The following is a 13,953-nucleotide window of genomic DNA, read 5'->3' as shown; positions in this document are numbered from 1 at the left end:
CTTCAAGTCACCTGTGGCGTCTGACTGGTGACGAGACCTTCATTAACTTGCAGAGAGGACGCAACTGAATCCAGCTAATTAACGCAGGCAAACAGGTGTGAGAAACGTAGCTGAAAATCACGCATGGCTGTGTTTTGTCAGCTAGAACAAAACAAAAAAAAAGAAAGATAATTATCTGTAGTGCTCAACCTGTAGGTATCTATCTAGGTGTGTAGGTGTGTTTGAATGTGTGTGTTTTATTTTTGCTGTTGTCAGTGTACTGTTGGCACTGTTGGAGGGAGAAAACACCTTTAAAGACATATTTAAGGTATTAAGTATTACTTGGTTATTACTAATTTTCTAATTCCGCCTGTTGCTGGATGGAAATATTTTAATATGAATAAGAATCTGAAGCTAAAGCATGTGGGAAGATAGCTGTTGGACATGTAGTAGGGGGATAATACAAACGAAAAAAAATGCATTTGGGGTTATAAATAATACAAGATGGAGTATAAGTCTGCGCACGACGCTAAAATTGTGATTTTTATAGTGACATTGTCCTACTTTATTGGCATTTTCGTGTCGTGAAACAGAAGCGTTTTATTCCTGTAAATAGTCCCATGTGATAATGAAGTGTAGTTTATAATTTAACGGCGGTAGTTTTGGCAATTTTCGGCAAAAAAAAAAAAAAAGGTAAAAGAAAATCTGGTAAATTCACCAAAACAAATAGTGCTTTTTAGATCCGCGGAGGGGGCTGGAAGGGAGGGGAGGGAGTGAGGCAGCCTTCATAATAATCACCTGAACAGAGGCGAGGGGTTTGTTGTTGTTGTTGTTGTTGTTGTTGTTGCAGATACTTCAATGTGTTGTGCCTTATTTTCTTTTTCTCCTCCTATAGGAGACATTAAATAAGCAGCCCGGGCTGGTTGTATAACGGGGGCTTCAACTCAGCTGAACTCGGGACGCATCTGGTTCACCGGCTGTGAGGACGCAGTCTGCAGCCGCGTCCTCGTTGAACCGGGCTGGACCGTCGGGGGGACGACGACGACACCATAACGACGACGGTAGCTGCGCACGGATACTGTCTCCCATGACGACGTTTTCTACCTACCAGCCTACAAATATATATTTTATTTCAAGCTCTTTTTGTGCCCAGAGACATAAAGGAAGACGAGCCGAGATGACATAAAGCCTGCGGACTTGGACTTGGACACCCAGGAGGAAGAGACCAGCCAACTTGAACTCCGGGACCTGTCGGTGCGTAGTCTTAAATTGACCTCTTTTCTCTTTATAAGGCGCTTTTTTTGCGGTGTGCAATTGCGTAAAATGCGTAAAAATGACAACGAAGATTTTTTTTTTTATAGCGTAGGCACGCAGCGATATATTTCCCCCCACACTGGGTCAGTGGATATCGACACTGTTATGACTGAACAGACCCACACAGTCCTTCAGGGGAAGTTTGCAGGGTGCTAAAAACAAGCGCTGTCGGAATAACACTTTAACAGCTTAACATAATCGACTGTAAATTTGCGAACAAGTCTCTAACATCTCCCAGTCCCCACGTGAAGACGAAGCCTTCGCCAGGCTGTAAATCCTCACTCGCAATACAAGAAAAAGACGTCGCCTCTTCGTGCCCTAGTTTCCCTTTCGCGGAGAGGAATAATCTTTCCCTTTGTTGTCCCTGTTGCAGACAGAGATAGACGGCCGGACAGATCTCGTCCATCCAGCCGGAAAACATCACCGTTTTACAGGATTGCAGCAAAATGTGTATTTAATTAGAAAAGCGGCGTCTCCCGAGCTGTTCACCCTGAGATAATAAGTGTATGTAAGACATGAGGACATATGGTGGAGCTGTGCGGTTTCCCCTGCTGTGTCACTGTGGTTTCCCCTCAAGTTTTTGATGAAATTAATTCATTGAAATCTGAGAGGAGCTCACTCAACAGTAGCTGAATGCATTTTTAATGGTTCAAAGGCCTGTGTAAGGTCCCTGATTGTTTCTCAGGTGTACAATGCAGCTTCTTTAAAATACTAAAAATATGTTTTAAAAAGATAGAAATCTACATCGCTGAAAGGAATTAAAGCGAGGATGTATGTGATAATATTTATACGGCGAGAGTGTGTTCTTGAACAATCAAAACAGGGGCTGCACATTATTCAGGTAGGACATTTAGATGTTCACATAAGAGAACAGAACAAATATGTAGTGTTTGGATTCATAAAGAATTTATTTTGTTGCCTAAATCTTTTCTTCCGGCTAAATATTATTCATTGAGAAAATGTTCCTAAAAAACACTTCCTGTGGGCTATTGTCTTTCTCTGAGCAACTAAAGCATAAATGCTCCTGTGCTTTTCAGACGGTAGAAACTTTTGCAATTGAATCGCATTATTGTTCACACTGCGCAAAAAATGCTGGATTTAAATTGTGAGTGTTCACCTTTACAGCACATTCCATGTTATTTGTGAGATTCAGACATTGTCTCCTTTTAGCTCAGTTGTCTCAGATCATGCCACCGATATCGTTCATGCCAAAGATAAAGATAACTCTTACCTACAGCACCCCAGCACAAGCTTAAATGTGGCACACACACCACATTATCAGTTAATCTACAGGGCTTGTTCGTCGTTTCAGGTCATATGTGGAATAGTACACATCTGCTCATCTATTTTTCTTGATCTGGGTGTGTTTGTTTGTGCTCTCAAAACTTCGTATGCAGGCTGGCCGGGTAAAATTCTGCTCGAACTGGAGTGTCGAAACTGCAATGCAGTTCCCTAAAAACAGACGTGTTGGCTGACAGAAATATGGTGTGGTGCTAATATCACATTCTCTCCCCTTCCATGTCTCTTTCACTGGAAAGAAGAAGAGAGCCGAGATATGAACAGGGTCCGAATGACCTTTTGGTCCTGTATTAATACCCTGGTTTTGCATGTTTATAAAGCGCTAATACGGCTATAAACAGGAAAACGCCATTGTGCCTTGGAGAAAATGGAGCAGAAACACAGGTGGCCCTCAGACAATGGATGGAGGCCCATTTCTCCACTGTGAGTCAGTGGGACAGGAGAAAGCACATGGCTGCAGAGTGAAAATTGGCGTGATTATCGTCTGTTTTACCCTGCCACCCTGTCGCTCGGAGCACCGTTGTGGGCCGTACTGGAGGTGGCCAACATGGAGCAGAGGCTTGGATTCACCCGAAAGTTTCTCTCATTTGCTTTCAGAACAGCATCACCCCCCCCCTCCCACTCTCCCTCCCGCTCTCTCATATCTCACGCAATTGATTGAAACCCTAAACGGCAAGATCGGGGCCGAGCGCAATCCAGCCTTTCTATGAATAGTTGATTGGATGTGATGGAGATGTGGTGTGTTGTTTCTTTAAGGGCATTTCAGGTCAGAGGGTGGGAGGCGGTAGGGGGGGGATTTTCGTTGTGCGTGGCTGATACTGCAGTGTGGCGTGTTGTGCTGTCCCATCCCGTCCTGAGCTGTGTTGTAGTAACTCACAGAGACTCCTGTCACTCCCTAATCAGGTCATCTGGTGTTTTGAGAATACAAGCACGTATTGCTTTAGTTTGGGCCTGTGAAAGGATTCAAAAGGTGGTTGTCTGAGCCTTTTTTTTAAACACGCATCATTTACTTCCTTGTGTGTGTCTGAGCAACCTTGTCATGTTCTAAGCTGCACAGATGGATGGTGTAATAACAGTAGGAGCAGTTGGCATCTGTCACCGAATATTTTTTTTTCTACTTTTTTTAATAATGTGGCAAGCCACGAGCTGACAGTATAGTGTGTAGCTAGTGTGTATTTCCAAGTGCAACAAGCGTTTTTTTGTCTGTTGCTCTGGTTCGTCTTCGCTGTCCCCAACAAACACTTCACGTTTTAAATCTCTGCGCATCTCAGCGCGGGGCATTTAAGTACTTGACCTAATTTCTCTGGCAGGGAAGAATCCGCTAGTGAAGGCCTTCCTCTGTGTGTATTTGAGTGTGTGCATATGTGCGCACGCGCGTGTTGCTCTGGGTGTTTCCTCCCTGCTTTTCTAACAGGAAGCTGATGTGGAGTTCAACTGAGGACAAGGAAAAGGCCCTTTCTTTCCACTGTGAATCATTTGAGAGAGAGAGAGAGAGAGAGAGAGAGAGAGAGGGAGAAAAAAATGAAAAAAAGAGAGGGGAGAAAAAAAGAGACCAGGCCACTGCATTGATTCAACCCTCTGCAATCTGTCCTGCTACTCTCTCTCTCTCTCTCTCATATTCTCTCCCTCTCTTCACTCTCTATACCGTATTGTCTATTTCAGCTTTTTTTCTCACTCTTTCCTTTATATCTAGTTCTACTGATGTCGGATAGACAGCAGCATTCTGGGGGGAATCGGCGGGTTTATGGAGAGTTCATGAGTGCTGTGAGAGGATAGGGAGGGGGGGAGGAAAGGAGAGACGAAAAGCAAATGAAGCAGAGCTCTGTGGGGAGCAGTGCAGGTTCTTCCGGTTCAGTTTTAACATACCCAAAGCAAAAAGAGTCTGCCTGCGGTACTTTAGAGGCAAAACAAATAATTCATAAAACACCTACACAAACTGTAGAACTGGATGTATTAAGGCCAGCGTTGAGGCACTGGGAAGGATTCTTAAGCCCTTTGTATTCCTTAAAGCTTTGATAATATGGACAGAACAAAAGCCAAAAATAACTGATAAACCCTTCTGGGTGAGAGAAAAATGGCTGAAACGTTTAAGTAGATTTCCTGTCGCAGCCACAATGCCAAAGAACAAGGATGGTTGAAAGCTGATATCCCTTACTGTAATCATGTTTTGGACGTAAATGTGACATGGATTTATTTCCTTTGAAGGTCACAGAGTTTGAATTTCTTCACAGACACATTTCATGTTCAAGACACTCAAATGCAGGCCAAGGCAAATGCTAGAAATGTTGAAACGGCATTACCTAAACCCTAATTGTAGATAATCTCATTTTCAAGGTTTCCTGTGCATATTGCAGTATAAGGGGATTTTTAGGAATTAAATAAGAGCAGATCCACTAGCTGAAACGACCTACTCACTTCTATCGTGTGCTTGCAAAATCTTTAACTGTTTGAGTTGTAGGTCTGCAAGATCGAACTAGTTCTAAGTAGGACAGACACACGGATGCTGCAGCAGGATAGAAATAAAAAGAATAGAAATACACTCTGTGAGAACATGTTCGTTTAAGCCTCCATTTTGCCCTGGTACACATGGGTCGAGGCTGTTACTGACTTTGTGCTTTGACCTTCCAAAGGGCTGAAAATAATCAGTGAAACATTTTATTACTGTACATTCTGAAAAGACACATTTTAATTTTGAATGGCTGCTGCTGTTTCTGTCTCATTCGCTTCTAAGCAAAAATTAAGTCTCTAGCTTGTCTGTTTCTTTTCACATACACTTCCATTAATGTGCTTGTTCAATAAGGGAATGCATATAATTTTAATAGCTTTTAACTTGATTCAGCTCATCAGAGTACTTCGTGAAAATAAAAGTGTCCTTGATATTTTGTAAATTAATAATTAAATTCATATTATTAATGATTAATGAATTATTTTGTAACTACAAACATAACTCATGGTTGAAAAGAATGAATAAATCCCAGCTGGCTCTGTGCCCAGCAGCACTGACATGTAACAGCAGAAATGATCCAGTAAGAATGTCTTGTGCTCAGCTTGGACTGGCACACTGTGGGACGACAAAGAACCTTACGTTCTAATCAATCATTGATTCCCATCGCTTTTTTAACAGTGCAGGTCGAAACAACGGAGCGTGGCGTTCCACACACTTTTTATTAGTCATTTCAATCTTTTCTGTGTCTTGTGTATTCGGTGCAGGGCAAGTGAGGACACAAGCAGACGTGGAGCCATTAGACCTCTGATACTTCAGAACAGGTGAGCACATTTTCATGCTAACACACTCAGACACGCACACGCACACACACACACACACATCCAGTACCAGTCCACTCGGTGTGTGTAGAAAAACATGGGCAATCGCAAAATTATTGTGTTACTTATATTTTCAACTTAAGTTCTTTTGATCACAATCTTACTGAGTAGGATAACATGACCTTCAGGATTCATGCTTAAAAGGCAAAAGTGTCAAAGCTACTGTATTATGGAGCCTAATGTTGCAGCATTTATATTGAGATTTTTATTATTTTCCGCTCTGTTTTGAATGCAAATCATAAGTTATGTGTAGTCCGGTGACTTGAATTATTTAGCTTTATGCTTTTCTCTCAGCCAGGCACTTTGAAAAATACATTGTTTATTAAAAGAGACTAACCTAATTAAATGAAGTTTGAAAATAAAAATCTGATTTAGAAAATCAGCATTTCTTAATAATATCCCTTGAGCTTCAAAGCAGAATGCCTCTCAATATCAAATGCACACTCTGGGCATCCTTCCCCAGCTCTTGTGTAACCATGAGTGACAGAAAATAAGATAATTAACACTCAAACTGACAATCTCTATCTAATGTTTCAAGACACCCAAGTATATTTTTAACGGACCATAAAAGGCAGAATCAGATATGAGCGATGAGCAGCAGTTTGTCAAGCAAAACTGTGAGCACTCTGATTTATTTTCCCACTGAAGGAGAACGATCCCTGGCTTAAGTTTTGGAGTGTCGTAATTATGTAGGAGACTTGATGATGGATGGATGAATGGATATGACCATAGTGGATTTTATGAAAGGAGACTCTCTGGAAAGGTATAAAATAGAATAAGTTTATCCTAACAATGTGATGTCTTTGACTCTTCATAATTCAGACCACATATGATGTATTTTTTATTTATGAATTTATGATATTTTAAAATGTGGTTTTGAGAGAAATAACGTTTTATTCTATTAGGTCAGATTTTGTCATCCGCATGCTTAAAAATGCTGGATAAAAGTTGAAGGAAAAATTGATGACGTTGTCACAAGTTGTTACAACAGTGTCAAATGAATGTGCACGGAATGAACATGTAACTGGTATACGTATCCTGGTGATAAAAACATCTTCCACACAAATGATAGTGTCACATACATACAGCATTCTGTATATAAGGCTTCACTGAAGCCATAGTATTTAATGCTTGTATTAGATGTAATTAATGTAAATATTGAACAACCTTAAAATGCTGTTTTTTCAAGGCCCCACTATCACATGAAATGTTTAAAGGGTGCTCTGGATTTTGGGGGCCGATCACTGATCACGGGGTATTTTTAAAGCCTTCTATTTATCGTGTAGCATTATTTATTTACCAAGTCCGTCTTCACTGCAATTTTCAAAGCGTTGAGCTGCAAAGGAGCGGTCAAACTTTCTGTGCAGTTTGCATTCCTGAATCCTGATCTATTTTGGTGGACCTTTGTCATTTCCCTGTGATGTTCAGGGTTTAGATTTGACTTGGAGTGCCTTTCTGAATTGCAGAATGAAATAGCAGCAAAATATTCCCCCCCAAAAAAGTACCTATTCAAAATTAGTGTCCCCTTCAGTTAACTAATGGATATGTAAATTATTGATTAAAACAGTTTTTAGTATTGTAGCTGATCCAGGTGGCACTAGATCTAATGACATGTAGCTTTGGGTTTGTTGAAAGGTTAAGCAATTTATCCAACTGCGGAATATAAGCAATATGTTGCATGGAAACCCTCAAGTGTTACAGTAACTAGTTACTTTGACAGGCAGATACGTATACAATAGTGTAAAGTACAGAAAATGTAATCTAAAATTGAAATAGCTTCAGTTGTATTACAGAAGAATTCGATGTACTTTCAGTTGTTTTGTGTCTCTACCGAATAGTTATTAGCAAATTTAGCAGAAATAAAAAAAGGTTATTGGAATATTCAATTAAGAATTGAAGAATTCTACTTTTACTTAAATCTGCTGCACTCATTGTATTGTTCATTATAGGGAACTGCCCAAAAAACAAGCTTAAACAGTCCATGTCTCTCCGTGGCGTTTTTCTTCCCTCTCCACTTCCTCTGCCCTTCTCCCTGCAGAGTTTTAGCTCATGTGTGACCTCTGCAGGTGTCACTCACTAAACAGCATGGCCCACAGACCCACTGCAGGATGTGGGGTCATCTACTTTTCTTGCAAATCGTTCTACTGAAAATTGATAAATAAATGTTGTACCGACATATCTCAGCTTAATATTGCCATTTCAAATTAAGTTGCCAGAATATTAAATGAAAATGTTTCACTCGAGAAAAAAAAGCAGAATTGGGAAATTTTCATTCAATGCTTTTTATGTTGTTTAAAGTTCTTAAAGTTCTGTAACATGATGCATTTATAAAAAAAACAGTAATGCTAGAGATATTTTATGCCAGATAACTCTAGCCAAAATGGTGTACAGCCTCTGTAACAACAGTTGATACCCCAAAGCACGACTAAGCGACCAGGCCATTAAAATAAAAGGTTTAATAGAGTTGTCGCCAGAAAAGTTGTTAGGGCCTGCTATGTTCACAGTTATACCGTTACTGCTGACTTCATATTCATAGTCACACACTCACTCTCTCTCTCTCTCTCTCTCTCTCTCTCTCTCTCTCTCTCTCTCTCTCTCTCGACCTCACACATGCTAACGTTACGCACACGACATACAAGTAGTTGCTAAAAGGATATCGCTACTAGCTAACTATTTAGCTAGTAGCAATATAATATATTTTTATTAAAAAAAAAAACATTTTAAAGGGACGCAGCGGTAGCTCATCTGGTAGAACTAAAAACAAAAACTAAATGTTTTATGCTTAGGCTGGGCTGGGAGTCAATTTTTCAATACACTGTTGGGAACCCTGTTTCAAGTGGGCTGTCCTTCACATGCTTGATTCAGGAGACATTGAAAGTGGGATGGACCTGCAAGAAGTGAGACCATCAAAGAGCCGGTTTGATGTCCTTGGAGATGGGGAAGAGGCCCGTGAAGGGAGGAGTCAATTTCATGGATTGACAAGTGGCCAAATTTGGCTCCTTTTGTTCAATTCCCCAGGAGACTGCTCCAATGATAGAGTTAGGTAGGATCTCCACTGGCTCAGAAGAAGTGTCCTCAGACTGGAACTGGTGTGACTGAGCCTCTGGCTCTACATTGTTGGAGCCTGGGCAATAGGAAGGTTGAGGTAAGGTAAGGAAGGGAACTGTGGTGAAACATCGCTGTAACTCCGTGAGGGCCTTCTCAGCAGACTTGGACCAGATGAAGGGAGTATTCTGAGAGGTACGGGCATTAAAGAGGGCTGCCACAACTTTAGTTCCAGATGAAGCGCATGGAGAAGTTGGTGAACACCAGAAAGTGAAGCAACTGTTTGCAAGAGGAAAGGACGGGCCAGCCTGTAACTGTCATGACCTTGGTGGAGTCTACCTGAATGCTGCCTGCAGTGACAATGAACCCCAACAACCGGCTCTACTTGAAGCTTTTCTTTTTAGAAGACACACTGCACATGTTGCACTTGTTCCTTCTGCATGAGGATCGGTCAGACCAAAAGGCATCACCAGATATTTTTGTGGCCACTTGATGTGTAAAAAGAAGTCCTCTAGGTGATCAGCACTCCTTAGGCTTATCTTAGATGAAGCAATGGTCCCCTGTAGCAATTCGAAAGCCGAGGAAATGAGTGATGTAGGTGGGAAGGGAGACATTTTTCCTTTTTGTCCACAATGAAGGAGCTCTTAAAAGATCTGGAAATTCAGATGCAGAGCAGTCACTAGGAATAGGAGACAGGACAGACCAGACACAGTGGACAGTATGGGGGTCAAAAGTTGTTTTTTTTGGCGTGACAAGACAGATTTTCACACAGTGTATTGCAGACCTGGCGGCCTGTAACATTAACAAATGTGTTCCCGTCTCTTGCTTGCTGCCTGCTGATTAAAGTTAGCAAACTTCAAGCTAAGTTAGGGTTCAGCTTAAAGTTAGCAACAACTTCAGCCCAGGCTCTCTTAAAATGTACTGATCTTTAAGGTGGATCAGCTATTCTCATTTTTTGTGACAAGCAGCTTTTCCGAGTTTTGGTGGATTGTGACACTTAGTGGTAAAATTTGGTATACCGGTCCGGTGTTTGGCCCAATGTTAAACCAGTTTGAAAATGTTTACACTGGCCTAATTCAACCAATCAATTTGTGGATGTCTGACAAAGCAAAAGATCTGCTACCGTATTCACAAACACTCTTAGAATACTCTCAGACAGCTCCTAACTTAGCCTAAACATTTTAAGCAGGGACCCCTATCTTAGGAGTGATGTAGGAAACGTCTCTGAGCAACTCTTAGCAAGGAAGGGACAGAAACTTTGACCGTAGTAACGAGGCTTGGTTAACCCCGTCGCTAGGTATGACGCATTCTTTTAAAGAGTTGTGAATGGTTGATTAAAAATAAAAGAATACAAGCGCACTTATTGCTAATGGGCCTGGAATGGATAATGAAATCTAATTCTCTGATTATACAATTTAGTCTTTATTCACATGGTGTAATTTTGAATACTATTTTGTGTAACGTATAGGTCTACTTTAAAATTAGCCTACAAAGTGTTTGAGAACACAGGCATACATCCGCTTACTTTTGCCTTTTTACAAGCTGACAGTTGTAATTATTTATTGTTTTATGTTTATATTGCCATGCTGGTAATTGTAGTACTTAATCTATTTGATATTAACAGTTTTAATGAGTTTCTCTGATTGCTGGCCAGTCTATATAACTAGCAACGTTGGTCGGCATGGAAATCTATAAACCAGCGAACACTGTTCACTTTTTCCAGTTGCCAAATATCTTGCGTTGTCATCACTAATCATTTCTGAACCTTATAGTGTTAGGTGGGAGATATGAGTGCATGTATAATAACATGGAATACAAACATTATCCCTCCACGATCTAATCTGTGGTGTTTTATTACCTCACCGTCATTCAGGAGAACGTTTCTCATACCTTTTTGTCTTTCATCATTTTCTCCTCTGCTTAAGAAACTATAAGCCTCTTAAAAGTCCTCCTCCCTAATCCTAACTGTTTTTCACCTTGGGGACACTCCTATAGGATAAGCTGATTTCTGAAAAACTTTTATATTTACCAGGTATAGTCTTAACTGTAAGTGGAATAAAAAATAAATAAATTCGTAATTCAAAGAATTGTCTTATTATTCCGTCATTAGGTGGAACTCTTTATTCTAGGAAGCTTTATGAATACAACCCCAAGTTTAAGTTTACGCAAGGTCAAAAACAGGCAAAAGTCAAACCCAGAGAGGTAGGGAAGATAAGGCCAACTTGTCCAATATGGGATCAGGCTAGAGAGCAGGAGTCCAAAAGGCAGGCAGGGGCTCATAACAGGCAAAACCAAGGCATGCAGAGAAAATGGCTGAAACACTAAGGCAGAAGCTCAGAAGCAATCTGGCTGTGAATGAATATAAGTGGGCGGGTATAATATATGTTACTGTGCTGATGGGGAAATGGGAACAGGTGTGCAGGAGGGTGCAGGAGTTTAGATAATAGGGACTGGCACCGAACAAGAGTTGCTGCAGTGGGATTTCAAGACGACAGGAGTTTGAACAAGGCAGGAGGAAAATGTGAGACTCGGAATTAAATAACATTGTGATATGTTGAGGTTAGTGCTCTAGGCTGTTTCATACTGCATATCTGCAAAATTGACATAATTGTCCAAAATATAAAATTTCCTGAGCCATTATTATTTAAAGTCAATAAACTAATTTCAAAGGAAACAATTTAGAGTCAAATGAGTGAGCGAATTATTAAAAACTTGAAACAGTTGATTTATGTATGTGTGTTTCAGAAAATGAAATTGAGTACTTTTACATCAAATTCATACTATGAATTAAGCTTCTACACATTTACAGTGTGTTGGATTGAGAGGAAGGATGAAGTGACTTAGGCTGCTTGGTTTATCTCTCATCACACCCCTTCTTTTTGAATAAAACCCCTCATTTGATAGACCAATAGTTCAGTGGAAGTCCAGTAGGCAGCATGCCTCAAATCAGGTGTTGTCCAGATGTGCTGGTGAGAGCCATCCTCAGGCTCCAACTAATCTGTTCTTTGGAGAGAAGAGATGGAACAAGAAAGCCCTCCGTGACCTCCAAGAGCCTTAATGTGCCATATACTTTTCTTTCAGTATCAGATGAATATTTGTCTTTACAGAAACAGCATCGTGGCATAATGTTTACAGTCAAGTGAGCACAGAACTGAGTCATTGTCCAATAGACACGTCGTATTTTATTTAAAGGTGGTTTGTTTGACATTTTCATATATCATTTTTATCCCAAAGCCTTCCACAGTGCCTTTACTGCCTTCATTTTTAGCATTAGCGACGACATGTGTAGAAGAATTTTGTTTTTGTAACCGGTGTGACCCCGTTGTGGGTTGACTCATACACATCTCATATCTCAGTTTGAATAGCTCATACTCTGATTATGGAAAACCTCAGTTGTTTGACAAGCTTTTTTCCATTCTGTTGCATGGACAAACCTTACCCAATATTATTTTTTTGACATTGACACAAACTCATACTTCAGTGTGGGTTATTGGATAACTGATTCCCCCCCTATTATAGGTTATTTGAATGATTAGTCCAAGGGGGTTGCTACTCTCTCATTTGGCTATGTATGTTCTCTATTTGAGATCATATCTATGTATTTCTCTGCCATTTTCCTCGTCACTTTCCCTCTTGGTCCCTCTCGTCATTTCCTCCTCAAAAGTAGGATAGTATATTAGTCAAAGGGACACAGTAAGTATCCTTGCAAAAGCCAAGGTGGGTTAAGCAGTGTCTGATAATCCTGCACGACTGGTGTCATGAACAAAAAGTTCAGGTCCACTAGCGTCCGATTTCAAAGTATTACATACAGGGTAATTATGAGTTAAAGTTCAAAGCAGTGTTCCAGTGTTTGCAATTTAGTAAGACCTGGATTACTCCTGAGTTGTAAGGTAACTGTATCTTGTGTGTGTGTCTGTGTTCATGAAGGAGCAGTAATGAAAGTGGATGGTTGCTCTCCACCAGACAACCAGAATGAACTGTGCTTTGGCTAAAAGAATCTGTCTCACTCCCTCTCTCAGATTGGGGGGCTGCCCTGCCTCCACAGAGCGCTCGACCGCTGCTGCATTGTGGCCCGGGGCCTCATTTGAATGGGCCTTTAGTATTTTGTGTGAACAAGTCAGCGCCATTTGCATTTGTTCCAGTCACAAAGGTTTAACAGGTCAATAGGGACTCCCTGGCAGAAAACTAACACGCTAGGGTACCTTTTTTTTTTTTTCCCTCCCTCACGTCTCCTCCGTCGCTGTGGTTGTCAGGCACCCGGCCGGCTTGTCCTGGTCATATGTAACTCAAGCATGTGGTGCATATACATGTGTGTGCATATGGCTGAGGACACAGCAGGGTGCAGGGTCAGAAAACAGGAGCTGATGCTCTCCAGGCTGCACTGACAAAGGTTTAATTAACATACAACTGATGGCAGTAGCTTGTTTGAGTGACAGAGAGGGGGGGATTGTTTTGCGTGTGTGTGTGTGTAAAAGAAAGAAAAAGCAGAGACTTTCCTTTCCACATACACACCTGTGCATTTGCGTCTGCAGGCCTGTGGAGTTTAATTTCCTGATCCTTAGAGTATTTACACCCTTAATAAAATGGCGTGGAACAGTACGGGATGATATGTGGAAGCTAATTGCGCCCTGATGCAAGTGTGATGGCAGGATAAATGACCATGTGGCATTAATACAGACATAAAGTTACACTTTGCTTGAAGGGCTTTTATTTTTTACTTCTCTTTCCTGGGAACTGGACACATTATTTTGAAAAAGTCTTCTGTTTCAGATTTAGAAGCAAAGTAAAATGTAATGGCATTGTCAGAATTCCTATTAAAAAACAATGGAATCTGTTAGCTTAGATATGTCAAACAAGATTTGCACATATTGTTTTAAATAGGTGCATTTTCTTATTTAAGTTATATGCTATTTAAAAGCTTTGAGTGGGTCTTGTTAAAATAATTTCATATGTCTAATAACTATGTTGCTAATTTGTGTTGGAATACAACAC

At 40.7% G+C, this 13,953-nt stretch overlaps 1 long non-coding RNA gene across 1 annotated transcript in view; it reads left to right on the top strand.

The window, feature by feature from the left end:
• The first annotated feature begins 838 nt into the window (after positions 1-838).
• The window catches only part of LOC129112737 (uncharacterized), a 31,963-nt gene continuing 18,848 nt past the window's right edge, over positions 839-13,953 (top strand). Inside the window, exons 1-3 of the long non-coding RNA XR_008532371.1 lie at positions 839-1,040; positions 1,133-1,233; positions 5,803-5,859. This is a non-coding gene — a long non-coding RNA (uncharacterized LOC129112737). The remainder of the gene's footprint in view (positions 1,041-1,132; positions 1,234-5,802; positions 5,860-13,953) is intronic.

This window comes from Anoplopoma fimbria, chromosome 23 (assembly GCF_027596085.1).
Source record: "Anoplopoma fimbria isolate UVic2021 breed Golden Eagle Sablefish chromosome 23, Afim_UVic_2022, whole genome shotgun sequence".
In the NCBI taxonomy this organism is placed as follows: domain Eukaryota; kingdom Metazoa; phylum Chordata; class Actinopteri; order Perciformes; family Anoplopomatidae; genus Anoplopoma; species Anoplopoma fimbria.
Note: the sequence above shows the minus strand (reverse complement) of the source record. Positions and strands in the feature narration are given on the sequence as shown.